The sequence below is a fragment of the Stylophora pistillata genome, chromosome 2, assembly GCF_964205215.1.
Source record: "Stylophora pistillata chromosome 2, jaStyPist1.2, whole genome shotgun sequence".
Taxonomy (NCBI): domain Eukaryota; kingdom Metazoa; phylum Cnidaria; class Anthozoa; order Scleractinia; family Pocilloporidae; genus Stylophora; species Stylophora pistillata.
This window is the reverse complement of record NC_142520.1, coordinates 19848526-19866007: the sequence shown is the minus strand read 5'-3', so window position 1 is coordinate 19866007 and position 17482 is coordinate 19848526. Positions and strand designations below refer to the sequence as shown.

Genomic DNA, 17482 nt, shown 5'->3' with positions numbered 1-17482 from the left:
CCTCTAAAATGCAAGTCAGTAACAAAAATAAAAAAGGGTTTATAAAGTTTTCTCTGTAATTTATTAGTGCATACCGAGTGATATCAGTGACAACGGTACTTTTGCATTCCGACACATTTAACCTCTCTAGCAAACATAGCTAATTTAAACAGTTTTGCACCAATTTTAAAATATTTTTCTTTTTGAGTAGGCATATTATTCACATTACTGGTGCACAGAATTTGTTGAGAGCTTAGTTATCATTCTCATAGCAAGTATGCTCTAATTATTGTGCACCAACTTGACCGAGAAAAATACACTTCACATCAAATATTTTGGGAGACTTAAACTTTTGAATAACTCAAGTACCCTTCCCAAGCCAATGCACCTGCAATGCGCTTAAATATAATTTCCTTATTACCTCCAGTGATTAATCTTCTACTGCGTAAAGCTTCCTTGAAACCAGGTATTGTCATCAAAGTTAGATTGATAGCTTTACTTCTTACCTCAGTGGCATTGGAGAACTTTACATGAGACCACAGTGATAAGTTATCAGCAAAGCGAGTATTGCACTGTTTACAGACAATGGGTTTTAGTGCACACAACACTGATTCTGTCGCTCCTCTGCTGCTTGCACAAGTCACCAGATCAATACCAGACAAACAAACTTGACAACTGAGCAAATCATTATTTTTCTTTATTTCCACCACAATTGCAAACATTTGATTGGTAACATTGTGGTGGAGAACATGATTGGTAGTGTGAGGTAGAAGAAGAGGGCATTGGTTGATGTTCTGGGGGGTAAAATGAGCGAACATAATCACTTCGCATTACTTGCCACCATTTACCAGTGGCGGTACTAATTACATTTGACCGGTTAGTTAAGGTCAAATCTTTCCTCACTCTAGAATGCTTGGCCCCTTTAGCCTGCAAAGAGACAATGCCATAACCCACCCTATACCTTGCAAACAGCAAATTTGCATGATAGGGAATGGCATATCCAACTGTCCATGTGGTGACATTAACACTGGATGAAAAAAGCAAAGACATCAAGTTAAAATACATACTACACATTTCTTGTGGTTCTGCAACCTGGGTATAATTGGTCTCTATTCTATGAAAACGCCCCCCAACATTCCTCAGATACTCACCAATCTTGCTGAGAGCCAGATTGCTTGTGCCTCTGTTTCATATTGACTTTCTTAAGTGTCAACCAAAACGATAGTAATATCTAGCCAATGCAACGGCTTGATTACCAATAAGCCTAACTGGTAACTTGTTATACCTGTTTGCTTCATCACTAAAATGCTCTTTTACACTTGAAGCCAAGTATCCGAGTCCACACCCCCACCCCCTCCCTACCTGATGCATGCCTTACATGAGGAAAACTTCTCTTATGCAGGTATAGCTTTAGGTCCACCTCTGATTTCTGCAACATCCCCTGCTTCCTAGCACGCTCCCCAACACTGTCTTTACCAGAAACCCTCAAAAGAGTCTATTCCCTATAGGTGCTCCCGGAGTAGAAACAAATGGACCAAACTTTTCTCTTCCCACTGCCTCTAAGTACTGAAGATCAATATAATGTTGCCAGGCATTGATCTTACAATGCATGGGTTCTGGCCTTAACCTGTCTGGAAAATGCCCATTCCTAGGAAGACCAAACTGTCGGATGCCATTTTCAGCCGTGAACTGTAACTTTCTGGAATTTCAATTTTTTTTTTCCTGAAAGGTTCGGGGGAAGAGAGGCAAGAAAATTGTTTAACTTTTCAGAATTAGAGGTTCTCATTTCCTTAGTGTAAGGTTTCCAGGTGTCGTCTTTACCCATTCCAATACTACCCCCCATAGTGGTCATGTTTCCTATATGAACATTTGCATTTGGGGAAGGATAGGTAGCTGCCTGGTTAAGTTCATTGGCAGCCCAGCTCTGCCAGGACATGCCTGCTCCTGGCTGAAATTCAACAGTGCACTCCTTATCACAAACAGTCACAACATTACCTTAAAACATTCTCATCTCTTCAGTGAGCTGCTTCGAGAGGTGACGCATTCTTTGATCTTTCTCTTTTACACTTACACCTGATCACCAAAGTTCCAGCACACCATACTTCCAATTGTTTCAGGAGCTCCATCAACTGACAACTGAAAAAGTAAGTGATTTTCATTTTCATTGAACCAGACAAGTTTACAAGAAAGATGGGGAACTCTCATGTGCAAATCAATAATCATAAACACCAGGCCAATGACTTTGCGAGAAACACCTGATGCCCCTGCGATCTGTGTGACATGACCGATGCCTAAAGTTTTAAAGACACTTGTCTACATTATCATCTGAGAAACTAAGCTTGGGTATCCTCAAGTCAACTCCAAGAGATTTAATGTTACGTGGCAGCCAGACTACTTTTTCAATATTAAAAAAACCAACCTCGTGTTTTACAGACAAGATTTCTATATTTAAGTGGCACAGACAGTTTCAGTAAATCTTCTGAATTTTGATAATAATTAATGGCTCTTTCAGAAATACCCTGAATAAACTGGCCCCTCATAGACCACTTTCATAAATGGCTGCCAGATTAATATTCTTTTGTCTAACCCATTAATGGCAGCAGCTTTTGTGGAAAACTGTGTTTTGAAGCTAGTCGAGCAGATTTTGGGTCACTGTTGTGGTTTTAAAAGCTCAAACTTAACAAAAACCCCTTGACAGCTCGTGCACTCCACGGCCTTTCGATCCAAATGCAAAATGGCGGCCTGAAAATCTCGGGCACGCGCAGAAAGTAAAATTTCGACATGCCCCACTTACGACTTTTACTTTTCTCTCTTTCTCCTGCCCTTTTTTTTCCCCTCTCCTTGCCTGAATTCTCTCCACACTTGCTGTAAATTTAGTAGGCTTCATTTTGGTGTAAAGATTTTTCAGAAACTACACATTATTTTCAAACCACATGCTCAGAAAGGTAGGTGGGTAATGGAACAAGATTTCGGTGCAGATTTTCAGGTCAAAGTTACATGTTTTTTTGGCTATTTCTCCAATCTCCTTCTCTCAATTGCCCTCATACTGGTATCGTTTGTAAGATATTTTCAATCTGTTGAAGTACGTGCTCAAATTCGTGCTCCAGGGCTAAAAGTGATGACGTCACAAGGCGTAGAAAGGGTGTGGGTCCCCATGGGCGCATACGGGCGCACTGGATGTCGATAGGTTAAATTTAAATTAGCCTTTCAAGCCTTGTTTTCCAGTACAATTTTCAAAAGAATACATCATCTCAAGCGAGGCCAGAAAGGCTAAATTTAGATTTAAACAAAAGAATATTAATCCGGCAGCCATTTACGAAAGTGGTTAAATCTCACGCCCCATCCAATAGCGTACCTATCGTAGACAAGTCATTTCATGGAGCAGTAAGTCGAAAAGCCTGGTTTTCTTTTCTTCTGCCGTGGAAGTGAAAGGCCATAGCCACTCAATATAAAAAAAAAGGTTGGTAAGCTTTATCCAATGTGAAATAAACGGCTGTAAAAAAAAGCTCTTTAGTATAAAGAAGCGCATATAAAAGATCACGTGCAACGTCGTAAAGATTATAAGATTAACTGGAGATCTCTAAAGAAGTGTTGGCTCTGGAAAGACCCTGTTTACCTGCCCAGAAGAATGGAACTTGGGCACCAGGTTAATGCAGCGCGGGAAAAGATACCCAATAGTGTTATGAAAGATGTGAGGTCAAGGTTTCCCAACCCTCCAGGCATTCCTTACATTACATTACAAAAGGGAATAAGGAAATTCTCATAAGATACCAATGTCAAGAAGAGCAATTATAAATAAAAATTGAATAAGTTCATGAAACATATACAGTGAAAAGAAAATGAAGAGGTGGAAACATCACTAAAACTGCATGGAAAAATCCCTTAAGTAATATTTAATTAATACTGTCTCATGAATGTTTCACTGCTTAGTACCAGCATTTGGTAGGATTACTCTTGCCCAGTTACTTCACATCTTTTATCAGACATTTGGGCTCCCATTTAAAATCATCACAGAAAGTCAGAATCCCTGGTAAGCAGAATGGACATCAGTTATTTAGATTAGAATAGGTAGACCAGATGGTTTCCCTGAGTTTGAATTTTTTTCCAGTAAGTACCCTGATCTCTGCCGGGCGATTTAGATGCCTGGCATGTTGGTACATCTGCAGAGACAATACTTCTCTATTCACATTTTTTATTTTGCAAAGAAATAAGTCAATAAAAAAGAGTGAGCATAGCATTCAAAAATTGCCAAAGCAATTGCGCAGAATTAACGTCAGCATAAGTCTTTTACCCAATCAAGAATGGCTAGTTCCATGCGCATGTTGATGTAGGTGTCATCCCCAGAATGGATCCGCTTAGCAGCATAAATGAGCATCACTGAATGGAGAGATTCAATCCAGTATGTTTCCCTACACTGCAAAAGGTAACTGATTTTGAGTGGCTTTTTCTGTAACTGGAACATAAATTTTTTCCAACTCTTTCATGGCCTTTAGTGCAACATCACTAATTTGGAAGAGGCAAACTTTTTCATGCAAAAGAAACAAAAACATACACTAGCATGTACATATTAGTTACCCGCATGTATTCATGTGCATGTCTTTATTTTGAGGTGCTCATAATGGCTTTCCTATATGCAGCAACAGCTTCAGGTTTCGTTAAAACTTTTGCTCCTTGTGTAGCCATTCTGCTTGCACCGTGACTCCGCATGGCAATTGATTTCCCTGAGTCATAAACAAAGAAAGTTATAGAAAAACAAATTAATAGATCAGTATTAATAATAGTAACTATAATGCTTCTGGTTTTCCATTTTTATAGAAAGCTATTGTGCAATCTTTGAGTTCATGAATTATGCTATGTCTTGTTAGAATTATATAACACAATGTGTTTATAAGAACAAAACTTAATAATAACAATTTTGGTTTCATGAAATTGCTCAATTAAAGGAGTAACCTGAGAAAAACTCTTTGTACTTTATGACCACTACTCATTCTCTCAACAAACAGTCATTCGAATTACGTGATAATGGTCAGCAATAATCAGCAGGTTAGCCTGAGATTCTTGCTCACTGAGTGGACTTTTCGCCATGGAGAAGTACACGTGAGAAATAAATAAACAAAGAAACAAGGGAATTACTTAAGTCACACTATAAAGGATTTTCCTGTTCTCCATACTCATATTACATCAGTGATAGGATATTATTGAGGATGCAAATGTATCATACCTTGGGACTCAGTTATAAAATTCAGCAGCTCTTTTGTCATAGGGACTTCATGGCTCACTGCTTAAGCTTCACTAGCCCTACTCCAGTTTACAACTCCTAAACATTTTTTGGTCCTAAACAGAGTTAGTAAAATAAAAAATATTTTTAGGAATAGCATTGAGTGTATCAAGGTTCAACATATCATACAAAGAGTTCAAAAGCATCTTACAGAAGAAAGGACCGACACCGTCGTGTGTGCTGCTGATCTACTCGAATCATGCCTTGCATATGTACTAACACACTACAGGAAGAAATGGTAGATATCAAAACATAACATTGAACACATTTCTGTACTCACAAATTTCTCAGGGTTTACAATTTGATATCAGATATTGTATGCTTAGATGAGCTAGTCAGCAGAACTTTGCAGAAGTCTACTAGATACCATGCGTCAAATTGACTGCTTGCAGAGATCCTGGCTTCCAAAAAGGAATAATTGAACAAAACTCATGCATGCACCTTCCATACTCTCAGACTGGTGTATAAGTATGTGGACAAAGACAAAATAAAATTGAAATCAACTTGTACCTCTCCATTTACAACATAACCAGGAGTGTTTTTCACTTCTTCATGGGCAGCAGACATGGACTCATTGTAAACCCTATTCACAATTGTTACATAACAGTGCTTTTTCAAGACTGTTGAATTAAATTAAACAAGAGATGTTTTAAAATTCAGGTAAGAGAGAAACCGAATAAGAAACTGCTCAGTTCCATTTAAGGTATTTTCGTGGAGAGATCATCATTTGGCTTCCTGTAAACTGTTGTTGACAGCCATTTGCTTGCGAGAAGAAATACAACGTGATTGTAGGAGCATTAGAGAAAGTGCATTGCTAACCTGCGTCAAAAGTTTTTTCTCCCTCTCACCCAATGTTGTCTTATATGGGGTCGTTCTCTGCTGAAGGCGTTGTGATCTGCATTGTTTGTGGTGTATGTTCTGCATGTGGAAGGGAAATTGGAGAAACAGGATCAGAGAAAGGCAAAAAAATACGCGAAGACGGAGTGGAAGACGATGAAGGAAAAGAAAACCGTGTGGTAGATGGTGTAGAAACAAGAAAGGGTTTCGGACTAGCTGTGCTTCCAGTTGATAATAAGCTCAGTTGGCTCGATGTCAGTCTTTTCCTCTCCATTTTCTCCTCAAAAACCAACAGAAGAGCCTCTATCAGATCCCCACTCTGTGTACTTGAGGTCGCTTTTGTTAGATTTAACGCGCCTTTTGACGCGGTATTTGATGCCAAGAAGTCTGCTCTCTTGAGGAAGCCCTCTGTTGAAAGAGATCTGAAGACCTCGATCTGTTGGACACTTTTTCTTGCGTATAGATGGGTTATTTCCGTCAGCCATAACGCACAAAATTCACAATATTCCTCGAGCAGCGACAGCTAAGAATATTGCCGAACAACCACTAGAGTTGTGAAATTCTGGCTGCTAACATTGTGCATACAGTATTTATGATGCCGCTAGTTTCAGTGGGAATAATCTAAAGGCTCAGCCAACCGATGTGTACAAGGTGCTTGGGATATAAGCCGAAGTTACACGGTGCGAGTTTTGAAAAGACAACTGTACGACTGCATAGTCGACCGTAGATCGCACTTTGAACGGCCGAACGATGTGTCTGTGCCAAATAAAATCCAAATAAGCTAAATTATGGATATGAGAGTCAACAAGACTCAATATCTTCGAATTTTTGACCCAAAATAATACTTTTACTGCATCTTCCATGCACACCGTTTTACTTATGGTCAGACCGTTGGTCGCAATATTGGATGATTCTTTCATTTGAGCTGAAATCAAGGGGCGGAGCCAATCAATTCATAGCGCGCCTTCGTGACCTCTAAGATAGTAACGGGAGGAACTTACATGGCAACCGGCCATCGTGCTTAATTAATTAATTGATTAATTAATTAATTGTACAAAAATGATTTTTACTACTTTATATCAGCAACGATTACAATATTTCCGGGTGCAGATTCTAATAACTATTCCAGTCTTTTCTTTTTTTTTTTTTTTTTTTCACACCAACATATTTTAAGTACAAAAGCTCACGAATAGAATAGATACCGGGATAGTACGAGAGTGCACGGTGCGCGAAATATGAAACATTTAAGCATTTTCTTTCCAGAATTTATTATAATTGTACATCGTTTAGCGTCCCTCATTGAACTCTTCATTTTAAAAATCCCTGTGGTATTTGGTAAATAAACCTCTTCGGGCCGGCGGCTGGTATGTCGGCTGATAATGTCCGCGGCTGAGAGATTGTCCGAAAAATGAATATTTAGGGAAAATATCAAATTTTGAGGATAATCTCTCAGCCAAAGACATTATCATCCGACATACCAGCAAGCCACAACGGGGTTTATTTCATTTTTCAACTGTTCCATTAATTTTCTATTAATTTTTGAGCAGGAGAGTGCAGGCGCGAACCTGTGTTCACGTAGGGTAATCCTCCGCAGCTTTTTAATCTCTTTCATCATCTGATTCTGTGACTATGCTTTCGGGTATTAAGATATTGTTTGGATATCACAACTATCAAAGGTCTTCGACCTAGGCCTCAATGCATTTCTCCAGAGAAATGCTTGATCTGAAAATCACTGGAGAAATTATTTATGTTAAAAAACAGAAAGGTTTGATATCTTCCTACTAAAATTCAATTGTCAAGGACCTAGAATTAAACAATCAAACATCAAAATCGAGAACGATTCATCGTCAAATGTCACCCAAAGAAAAAATCTGTGAAATATTTCCATTTGTACTACAAAGACGATAGGATTCCACAGAACTTGTTTGGCTATGAAGACGCACCGTAATAAAGTTTACCTAAATCAATTCCGGGTCAAGTAGTCATAAATCCTCAGGAAAAAATAAGGCCATGTCCACAGGTATCCGGAAACGATACGATATCCTTATCCGGAAATGATACTTTGGAAATGAATACTGCTCTTAAAGGCACCAAGTTTAGTATCAATATTGCTTTTTAACTTGTCAAAGATTCGATCTACAAGATCGGCGATAAGTTCTCAACCATACTCAAGAGCTTCTCCGCTGAATTGTTTGAATGTGCTCACCTCCAGATGTATCGCTAGCAGCTGGGTTCATATTACAAGGGTAGAAATTATCGTAACCGTATGCGCTATCTTAAATCTGCAAACTTGGGGTGAACACTCTTGCACATGACCTCTTTATCTACTTGGTCGAATTACAAATAATTGCTCATGATTAGAATGTGTAATAAATTCTCGTCAGGAAATATAAGAAAATACACTTGCATAAATGTGCCCTACTACCAAAGAAACATTTCTTTTCTAGATACTTGTAGGCCTGAAATAAAATTCACTCTAGTTTCAGTACTTTCCGGATTAATATATATCAAGGATATATCATTCAAAAGTTAAAAGAAAAATCACTTTTGCTGCAACTGTTTCTTTCTTTCTTTCTTTTTTATCCTAGTCTTTGGAGCGTTCCTATATTAAAGCGAAGAACTGGAATCTATACTTGAAGAAATTACCAAAGTATTGTGCGAACGTAGTGTAGTACACCGCGGTTATATTGAAAAGCGTTTACTCGCAACCGTTACACACTTACTCTTAACCGAAAAAAGAGCTGCATATCCTAGAATAAATTAACTACATGCGATACATATGCCTACAAATCCGTAGATCCTGAGCGTATTACAAGTTGTTGCTTACTGTTGCTCCCGGATCGTCATTAATTTATCGAGAATTACGATCTACACTTGTCTTTTATTCCAAAAAGGATCATGATTACACGGTGTCTTATCCTGGACTAAAACTCTAACTATAATTTTCTATCAAAACTAAACACGGAGACGTCAATCTAACCAAACTATCATTAGACCAAAAAGCGATTAGTAAAGTAACCAGATCATTCGACTTAAATGAAAACCTTGAAAACCTCTTAAAGTCTTAAATTAAGGGATAACAAATTGGCGTAAACGAAATGTCAAAACAAAAATATATTATCAACACACCAACACTGTGATGTATTGACAGGTTCTACCTGATCTGGTTTCAGTCATCGTTACCACGCGCTGGTCTTTGGCTGGCCCATAATGACATTTGTAAATTAATTGCAAAAAATACAAAAACTGCGAAAAAATTTTACCTCCTTACATTTCATAATGCCAAAGAAAAAGCTTCCTTTCCACAAGGTTAGGCTCTTAATTTTGCATTACTGCGCAGCACCTTGCTACGAAAAATTGATACACTGTTTCAAATGCTCCTTGACAAAACGACTGTGTCCTTAGTTCATTTCTTAATGGTAAAAGAAATGCCACCAAAGAAAACACGAACGCCCTGTGGATTCTCAAAAATAGGATTGGCCAATGGTTAATACATGTTACACGGATGGATGTCTGATGTATCGGCTCCGCGCGATTAACGAAATGCAATAATGCAGTGGACACGTTTGGCTCAAAATATGAATCTCTTGCAGTATCAGTAGCTTTGCATCTTACCCAAAACATTTCTTTCCACTTGAAGGTATTGATGATAACGATAATGCATTTATATCAGCAATGTAGCTGAACGCCCGTTACACAAACTAACTGCCATCATTTGTTGACAGGTACTTGCAGAACAACCAGTTGGAGGACTTGCCAAAAGAGATATTCATGAACAATACCAACCTAGGATCTCTGTAAGTCAAAAGTGAAGACTATTCCTCCTAATTTTAATCCTGAAGGCAATGTAAAAGGACAATGCACAGGGAAAACGACAGTGTTTAAGAGATAGTTGTAACAGTTACTACACTGAAATCATCAGACATATTCACCAAAGTTAAAAAAAATTTACTATTGTTTAAAATAAAATATTGATAGATAAGGCAACACTTTGTAGTCGTCAATCAGACAATCGTTATGATATATGCATATCAACCCAATCCACGGGTTCTTAGCCTAGTTACCCTTCGAGTTTTAGGGCGGGAGGAGGGAGGCGGGAAGGAAAGTTGCGTAGCCACTGGAGGGTTATTTCTTCCATCCTAGGGGGGAGGAAACTCGTCCACATCCGCTTGATTCTGCCGGCGTGAACTCCCTAGCGTCCTTTCGCGGTAAAAGCTTTACAGGTTACTAGGACAAGACATGAAATGAGTGACAATATTTTTGTTTGCTGTGAATTTAAAGTATTTTGTAGGGGGCATGGGTGAAAGGTTGAAAGGAAAAGGGGCTGTAGCCCAATATCTCTACCAATGAAAAGTAAATTACGCTAATCAATAACGCTTCAGAGATAATGTAACGAAATATATTTAAACAATAGAGAGTTTCTGTCGAGGAACTACCGGCTGAAAGTTGCCCCGCGGAAATTTGATGTTTTTAAATCAAATATTTGCCCAAGAAGCGAAGCTTCGAGGGCAAATATGCTAGTTTTAAGAACATCAAATTTCGAAGGGGCAACTATCAGAGCGATAGTTCCGAAACATAAACACTCTATTGTTTTTCTTGTTCACCACTAAATTTTCTTCCGCGCCTACAGCTTGTCACAAATGTCAATAATTCGCAACCGTAGATTGGCTAAATAATGCGTTATACCTGTCAGAATTGAAAAGTCACTGTTTTTCCGATCTGCCTAACTTCGCGGCCGTTAAACTATTAAAACTTTTTCACGGATGAGTACTATCAATTCAGGTATTTTCCGCGGACGGGCACTATCCATTCGGCTATTTTCCGCAGGCGGGCACTATGGGCTGATAGTGTCTCTCCACGGATGAACACTATCGCGTCACCTGATCGATTTAAACCAATAACAGCCGGAGAAAATTTAGTGCTGAACTATAAACGTAAATAATACTTGAGTCCTTTAATTCTAAAAGAAATAAGGTGACTATGGTAAAAAGAGAAACATTATAAGGTGAATAAACCTATCTGAGACTCACATGAGAAGAATATAATTGGTAATATAAGAGATATCGTTTAATTACATTTTCATTTGTCAACTTCAAGTCAGCCCAAGCACATATAATCAGGGACAATGACACATACAGTGTATTTAACAATTATTCCACGAGCGCGCATTGGATATGAGATGATAAATAGCCAACGAGGCGCGTAGCGCCGAGTTGGCTATAATCATCTCATATCCAAAAAGCGCGAGTGGAATAATTGTTTTATTAAAAACGTTGAATTGAATTATTAAATTTTATTAAATTTTTAGCTCCCTTTTAATTTTAAGCTGACACGTACGCTTACCATATTTGTAGATTATGGTATATTGCCTGATATACCATAATGGCTAAGCCAATAAAAAGTCTTGAATTGCATTATCCAATGATCTAGTTTTTAATAAATATCTAATAGAATATCATCAAATGTTTCAAACTTTCAAATTACTGTTCTTTACCGCGTGGGATACTTTGTTTTTGGTTACAATGCGAACAATATTTCGAATAATATTTACTTGCTTGCTAAAAAAAATATTAAAAATGATGACAAAAAAATTACAGCGTAAGAAGGAGAGTTGTTTTTGGTATCGGAGTTTTCAGAAGACACGGAAAAAAGATCTAAAATCATTTGGGCTCGATAAACTCTTAAGGGGTGGAGGGGAGGGGGAGTTTTGCGGTTGCAAAGTAGAAAAAGGTGACTTTCAAGAAAGAATGCAATATAGTGGCCCCGATAATGCTTGGGCAAAAGAAACGATAGTAAGCGAAAGGAAAGGTTCTGAGTCACATTTTTTTCTGATTCTTCAGGCACATTGTAACAAGAACTTGGTTACCTTGTTTCCTTTTATCATAAGTTATTTTGAAGTTTTCCAAGCCTTTTAATATTAGGTTTTCATTTAGCGTGGGACGGTAGGAAGATTAAACGTATTAAAAAGGTGTTCAATATTGAACCAGGAGTATTTTGTTAAGATTTAGGTGTAAAGGTAAAGAAAATTGTTTAAAACCAATAGTGGAAAGAATAGGATAGAATATGATAGCAGCTTTATCTAAAACATTCAAACTCTCTGCTTATTCCCATTTAGACAAATCTGCCTGTGTGTGCAAATAATCGCACTTATCCTCCCTTAAGAGTGGACATTATTAATAATAAAATATGCAAAGTTTGTCTAATACAGCTTAAATACAAGACTACTATGTCAGGCTTCTTTTTTGATTTTTAAAAGCTTCAGCTGTTTAATCCTCAGCAGAGATACAAATTTTATTCCCTGTCTCTGTCTTGCCAAATAAGCCTGATCGTACCATATGAATCTGTGCATGTACAACAAAATACGTTTCATGTAATCTTCAACAAACTATTCTCATAATATGACTATTCCAATATTTCCCGCTCCAAACCATTGCTGTTAATTTACTCACCCTCTATCCCCTATTCAGTGTTGCTTGGATTATTATGGGGACTACAATACATGACAGTGTGTAATGTCAAGCCTTACGTATTACAACAATTTGTAATAGGAGGATTGTGAAAAAGCATTTGTAAATAAATCAAGTTGTTTTCAGAGCTAAAACAAGTCAAATTTGCCTCAATTAATATTGTCCCAGATTATAGCTTGTTACTCTCTCTGATGCCTTGAGATGTCAGACTAAAATTGAGATATCAGATCAATGACAACTTTGGTTTGATAACGAAGTGTATGTTTTAGACCCTCGTATCAGTACATCAGGAATAGATTCAAGCACGTCTACTCTGATTGAACTTTGTTGTCAAATACTAAGTAATTGACACTACATTTACTAAATTTTGACAGGCTCCTGAGCAACAACCAGTTGAAGAAATTACCATCAGGCATTTTCAGTCACAATAACCAGCTGGAAACGCTGTAAGTTTGGAGTCTTTCTTAATATTGGTGTAAGAGGAACAACTTAAATCCCACCCTCAAAACAGACATTTAAATGCGTGGGTTATATTATATTGCATGTTTCATGCATATCATTGCTCATGTCCCAATAAAGCCGCACTAAAACACAGACTAAGAAGTTTCCTCTAAAACATGCATTGTATTCGTTCGCAATAATGGATTATTGGAGAAAAATTTGTAAGGGAATTTGTTGAGGGATCATTTTAAGGTCACAGTTACACTAAGACCCTTCCCCTCTTCTTTAAATATTCTCGCTATCAAGTCAAGAATATTCTATGTAGCTCAGTGTTCAAGGCTGTGTTTCATTCTTCTTGTGTTTATTCTTCTTTGCACGAGGAATGAATGAAAAAACAAAAAGAAAAAACAGTTCAGTGACACCTATAGTGAAAACCCAGTTTAAATGAGCCAGTCATTTAAACTTAAGGCGTAAACGACTAATTGAAAATGTGTCATATCCCTTAATTTCTCTCCAAGCGTCTATGAAACATTATCACGGTATACGCGAATTCTACAAATTTTGTTGATCTGAAAAAAATGTTCAAGACTTTGGAACCACGAACCTCGTTTCCTCAGCTCAATAAAGTAACAAAATACCAGTGGTGAACACCTCAGCTCTTTTCTCTGCACATTACCACAAACTACTGGACGGTGCTAGATACCTCACCAAGCCCCACGGATTCTTTAAGGCCTTTATAGAGACATCCGGTTTCTTATAACCGTACTTGAATTTCACTGTTTACTGTTGTTTATATTTCTGTTAAACTGGATTAAGGGATGCGCTAGAATTAGAGTGCAATTGGGGTCTGGTGTGTTGTTTCCACTTTGTCCTTTTTCCAAGTCTTTTAGTTGATAATTGCTTTTTAAATCTGATAGAAATATTTCGTGGATGAGAAAAGTCTACAACATTGAACAGGAAGAAGCTGTTTTTTTTTTTAAGAAATTTGAGGTTATAACTCTGGATATAAGTACAAGGAAAGTAATAAAATGGCATCATTCAAAACAAACTTTTACATGGTGAGCGACTTTGGCCGAATTTTTTCGCAGATCAAATTAAATTAATTATTTTAGAGCGGCCATCCCTAAATATCGCCTGGAGGTGTGCAATATGAAAAAGTCAAAAATCCCCAAGCTTTGCCGAAATATAGGTCTCGATAAACTATTTTTAGACAAAATGCTTTAAGTTCCATTGCATTTTTATTTTACGCGAACGGCGGGAAAATCGATTTGGCGGCTTTCATATCAGAGTTCACTAGTATAGGTCCAGACAACCCATAGTTTGTACGTCGCTAGAGAATAAAGAAACCGGTAAATGAGACCAACAATTTACTCAATGGAAAGAACACGTATTTACGAACAGTCTGAGGTGTTATCTGTCCAAGTGTCGCGAACTAAGTTTATGGGAAATTTTTGTTATTTTCATTATTCCACTCATATAGGCCCACAAAGAAATGGGAAAATTGAGAGGGTAAAATCGCATCTTGGGACATGGCCTGGGGTTATACCAAGTTAATCCAGCAAAGAAAGAGGCGTCTTATTCACAAAGATCCAATAAAATGTTTGGGCTACTCAAGACTACGAAATTTTAGGACAACAAACAAAAGTTACACAGAGGTGAAAATACGCCATTCCTTGTAACGCAATTGGAGGTGCAAAATCAACAATGCGCACGTTAAAAAGACATCAAGCCGCCGTGGGGCCAAAAATCGTTTTAACACTGGATAGAAAGCTAATTTAGTTCAACTTTCGTTGTTTCTGTTTCTCAGGTTACCTGATATATAAAATGTTAGCTGTTATTTCCCAAACAAAACAAGCCAAATGCAAAATCGTCCTGTACGATACGGATACAATTTGAAACTGGTAATCAACCATCAAATCAATATGTTTGCCATATTTACACTTTAATATGAGTATTGTTAATGAATTTGTTCATACCATGCATTAGCGCCAAACATAGATTGCGCATTCGCTTCACGAAATGCTGTCGTGAACTGCCTTCTGCTTCTCTCGAATTACACGACATGCGGACCACCATGTCCTGGGCCACAATTGCAAAGCACACGTCAGTTACCACAAACACTGGCATTCTTTCCTTATAATTCTTGCTCACTTTTACCAAATGTTAATTTCTCACGCGCGTTATTTATAGTCATTTTTTATGGCCAAATTTTTATCTCTCTCTTTTTTTTTTGTTCAAACTGATGGGTTCAGAGAGGGATTCAGCCTTTCCCAACAGTTACTTTTCTTTTGGAGAATTCTAAGACATCTTTTGTTTGAAAAAAAGCAGTCTCCTCTTTAAGAAAAGACAGAAGATATCGTTTAAGAAGAGAAGTTGCATCCATTGCCAACAAACACGCCAATGTTTTTTCTTTTTGAGTTGAAGGATGCGTGAACACTTTTCAGCACCACCGCAAAGTGTTGCGACGTGTACAGTACGGCAAGTGCATATTTACAGAGGAAAGGCACTCGCTTCTCGACAAGGCAAAGATGCCTTTGAAAAATATCAGGAAGGATCTAGTGCACAGCGCTATATTGCCACTTCTGCGACTGTAGAGTAAAGAATTCAGGCGTTACCGCAGAGCTGGGCATTGCGATCTTCGAGAAAGGCTTCTCATTTTAGTGCTAAGCAGGAGGCGTTCCTAGAAGACAAATTTAAAATAGAACACACTGGAATCATAGCAGATTTATAATAGAATCATATAATAGAATTTATAATAGAATCATAGCAGATTTATAACCGCCTCCCGGTTAGCTCAATGGATAGAGCGCTGGACTGTTGTGCGGGAGGTCGAGGGTTCGTGCCCCGGCCGGACCAACACTCAGGGTCTTAAAATAATTGAGAAGAATTTGCTACCTTTCTATAACATCAAGAAATGGTTAGATATTCTAGTCTTCTCGGATAGGGACGAATAAATGGAGGTCCCGTCTCCTGCAGGGTTGGGGTAGGAGACGTTAATTTCCCACACACGAGATTACTGTGTGATGGATGTCCTCCCCTGGGGTGGGATGGGTGGGATATCGGGCGCACTTAATTTGGAGCCTCGCTCTGTTGTGCGACCCTCACCACACTCTGGTGAAAGTGATTAAAAATCCGGCAGAGGTGGCTCAGGATATGGGGCACGGAAATCATGAATATGGAGCCGCAGATCAGTCATTGTAGATGAATTCCTAGCACCCAAACAAATGATGGTCAGTTGCCTAGTGTTTTCCTCCCGAAACTCAGATGCCTGCTTGCGCAGAAATTGCCAGCGGCAGTTGGCACGCAAAGTAAAGTCCTCTTCAAAAGTGGCGGCAAATAATGACAGCGCGAAGACATGAAACAAACTCTGTTAAAGGCATTTCGGCATGGAGAATGAAACAGAAAGAGGAGAACGGTTTTGGAATACCAAGATGAAGTATTCTGCGGAGAAGCAATGCGTAAGGAGGGTTCGTTTTGTAAAAAATAAACCTAACTACGGGAGGAGAGACCAAGAATGGTGAGAAAATTACGCTCAGTTTCCAAAGGCTCGACACAGCAGAGAAAATTTGGTCTCCGGCGAGATTTAAGGGAGAGAATTTTCTCAAGAAGCGGCAGTTGGAGAAAATTCCTGAAGATGCTCGCTTGCTTCAAAGTTGCAGCGGCGAGTCCAACCTCCTTCCCAGGGTCTCTCATCTTCCCGCCCCTGGAGTGAGCGAGGATAGACCCTGGTTTAGGCTGGTCACGTGTCTCCCAGACTTTTTAGGAGATTTCAAATTGGCGGTTTGAGGGAGAGGCAGATAAGTGGGATTTTCTCTCCACTTAGTCCACGTGCGAGCGTAGCTTATTGGCAATAAAATCAAACTACACGTGAAGCGCTTCGAACCGAATGTCAACTGAGAATATTCAGCAGACGCAGAAAAAGATCAGTAAATCTTTCAGTACGGTTAATATCAATTGTTGCAGGCTTCGTAAATCAGTTGGAGACGTATCTCTCTCGAAGAAAGTTTCTGCGAAAGGAAATCGCGCATCGCTCGCCGCCGCCGAGGACATTTATGGCCGGCCGTTGAGACAAGAAACATTTTTTCCACATCTATTATGTAGGCCTTGAAAAGACGCTTGAAAAATTTTATTTCTATCAAAACGGTGATCAGCGAAAGTCAGAGTTTTATCGAAACGGTGAAGCGATGTACAGAAATATCACAGTCTGTGTCACGCACCCTGGCTATGATGCAAGCTGGAATCTGAGAGAAGCTGTCGCGGTCTAAATTTCGTAAAAGCACCAACACAAATGCAGTCTTTGGCTGGAAAAGAGGTAAACAACTGTATCTTCGATAGTGTTTTGCCAGATTTGTGTTTTGTTAAGTCTCCACGGTCCCAGATTCTTCTTTGCGGCTTCTGAGTTGCGAGTATTTTTAGAAAGGTGACAAATTCCTTTCAGAATGAGCTACCTTCCATTGACTCAGCCGCTGTCAGATATGTT

The 17482-nt window shown here is 38.6% G+C and overlaps 1 protein-coding gene and 1 pseudogene across 1 annotated transcript in view; one reads left to right on the top strand and one right to left on the bottom strand.

The window, feature by feature from the left end:
• LOC111347678 (uncharacterized) overlaps positions 1-17482 on the top strand; it is a 724620-nt gene that overhangs the window by 397984 nt on the left and 309154 nt on the right. The gene's annotated exons all lie outside the window — the stretch shown is intronic.
• Positions 324-2519, bottom strand: LOC148737640 (uncharacterized; annotated as a pseudogene).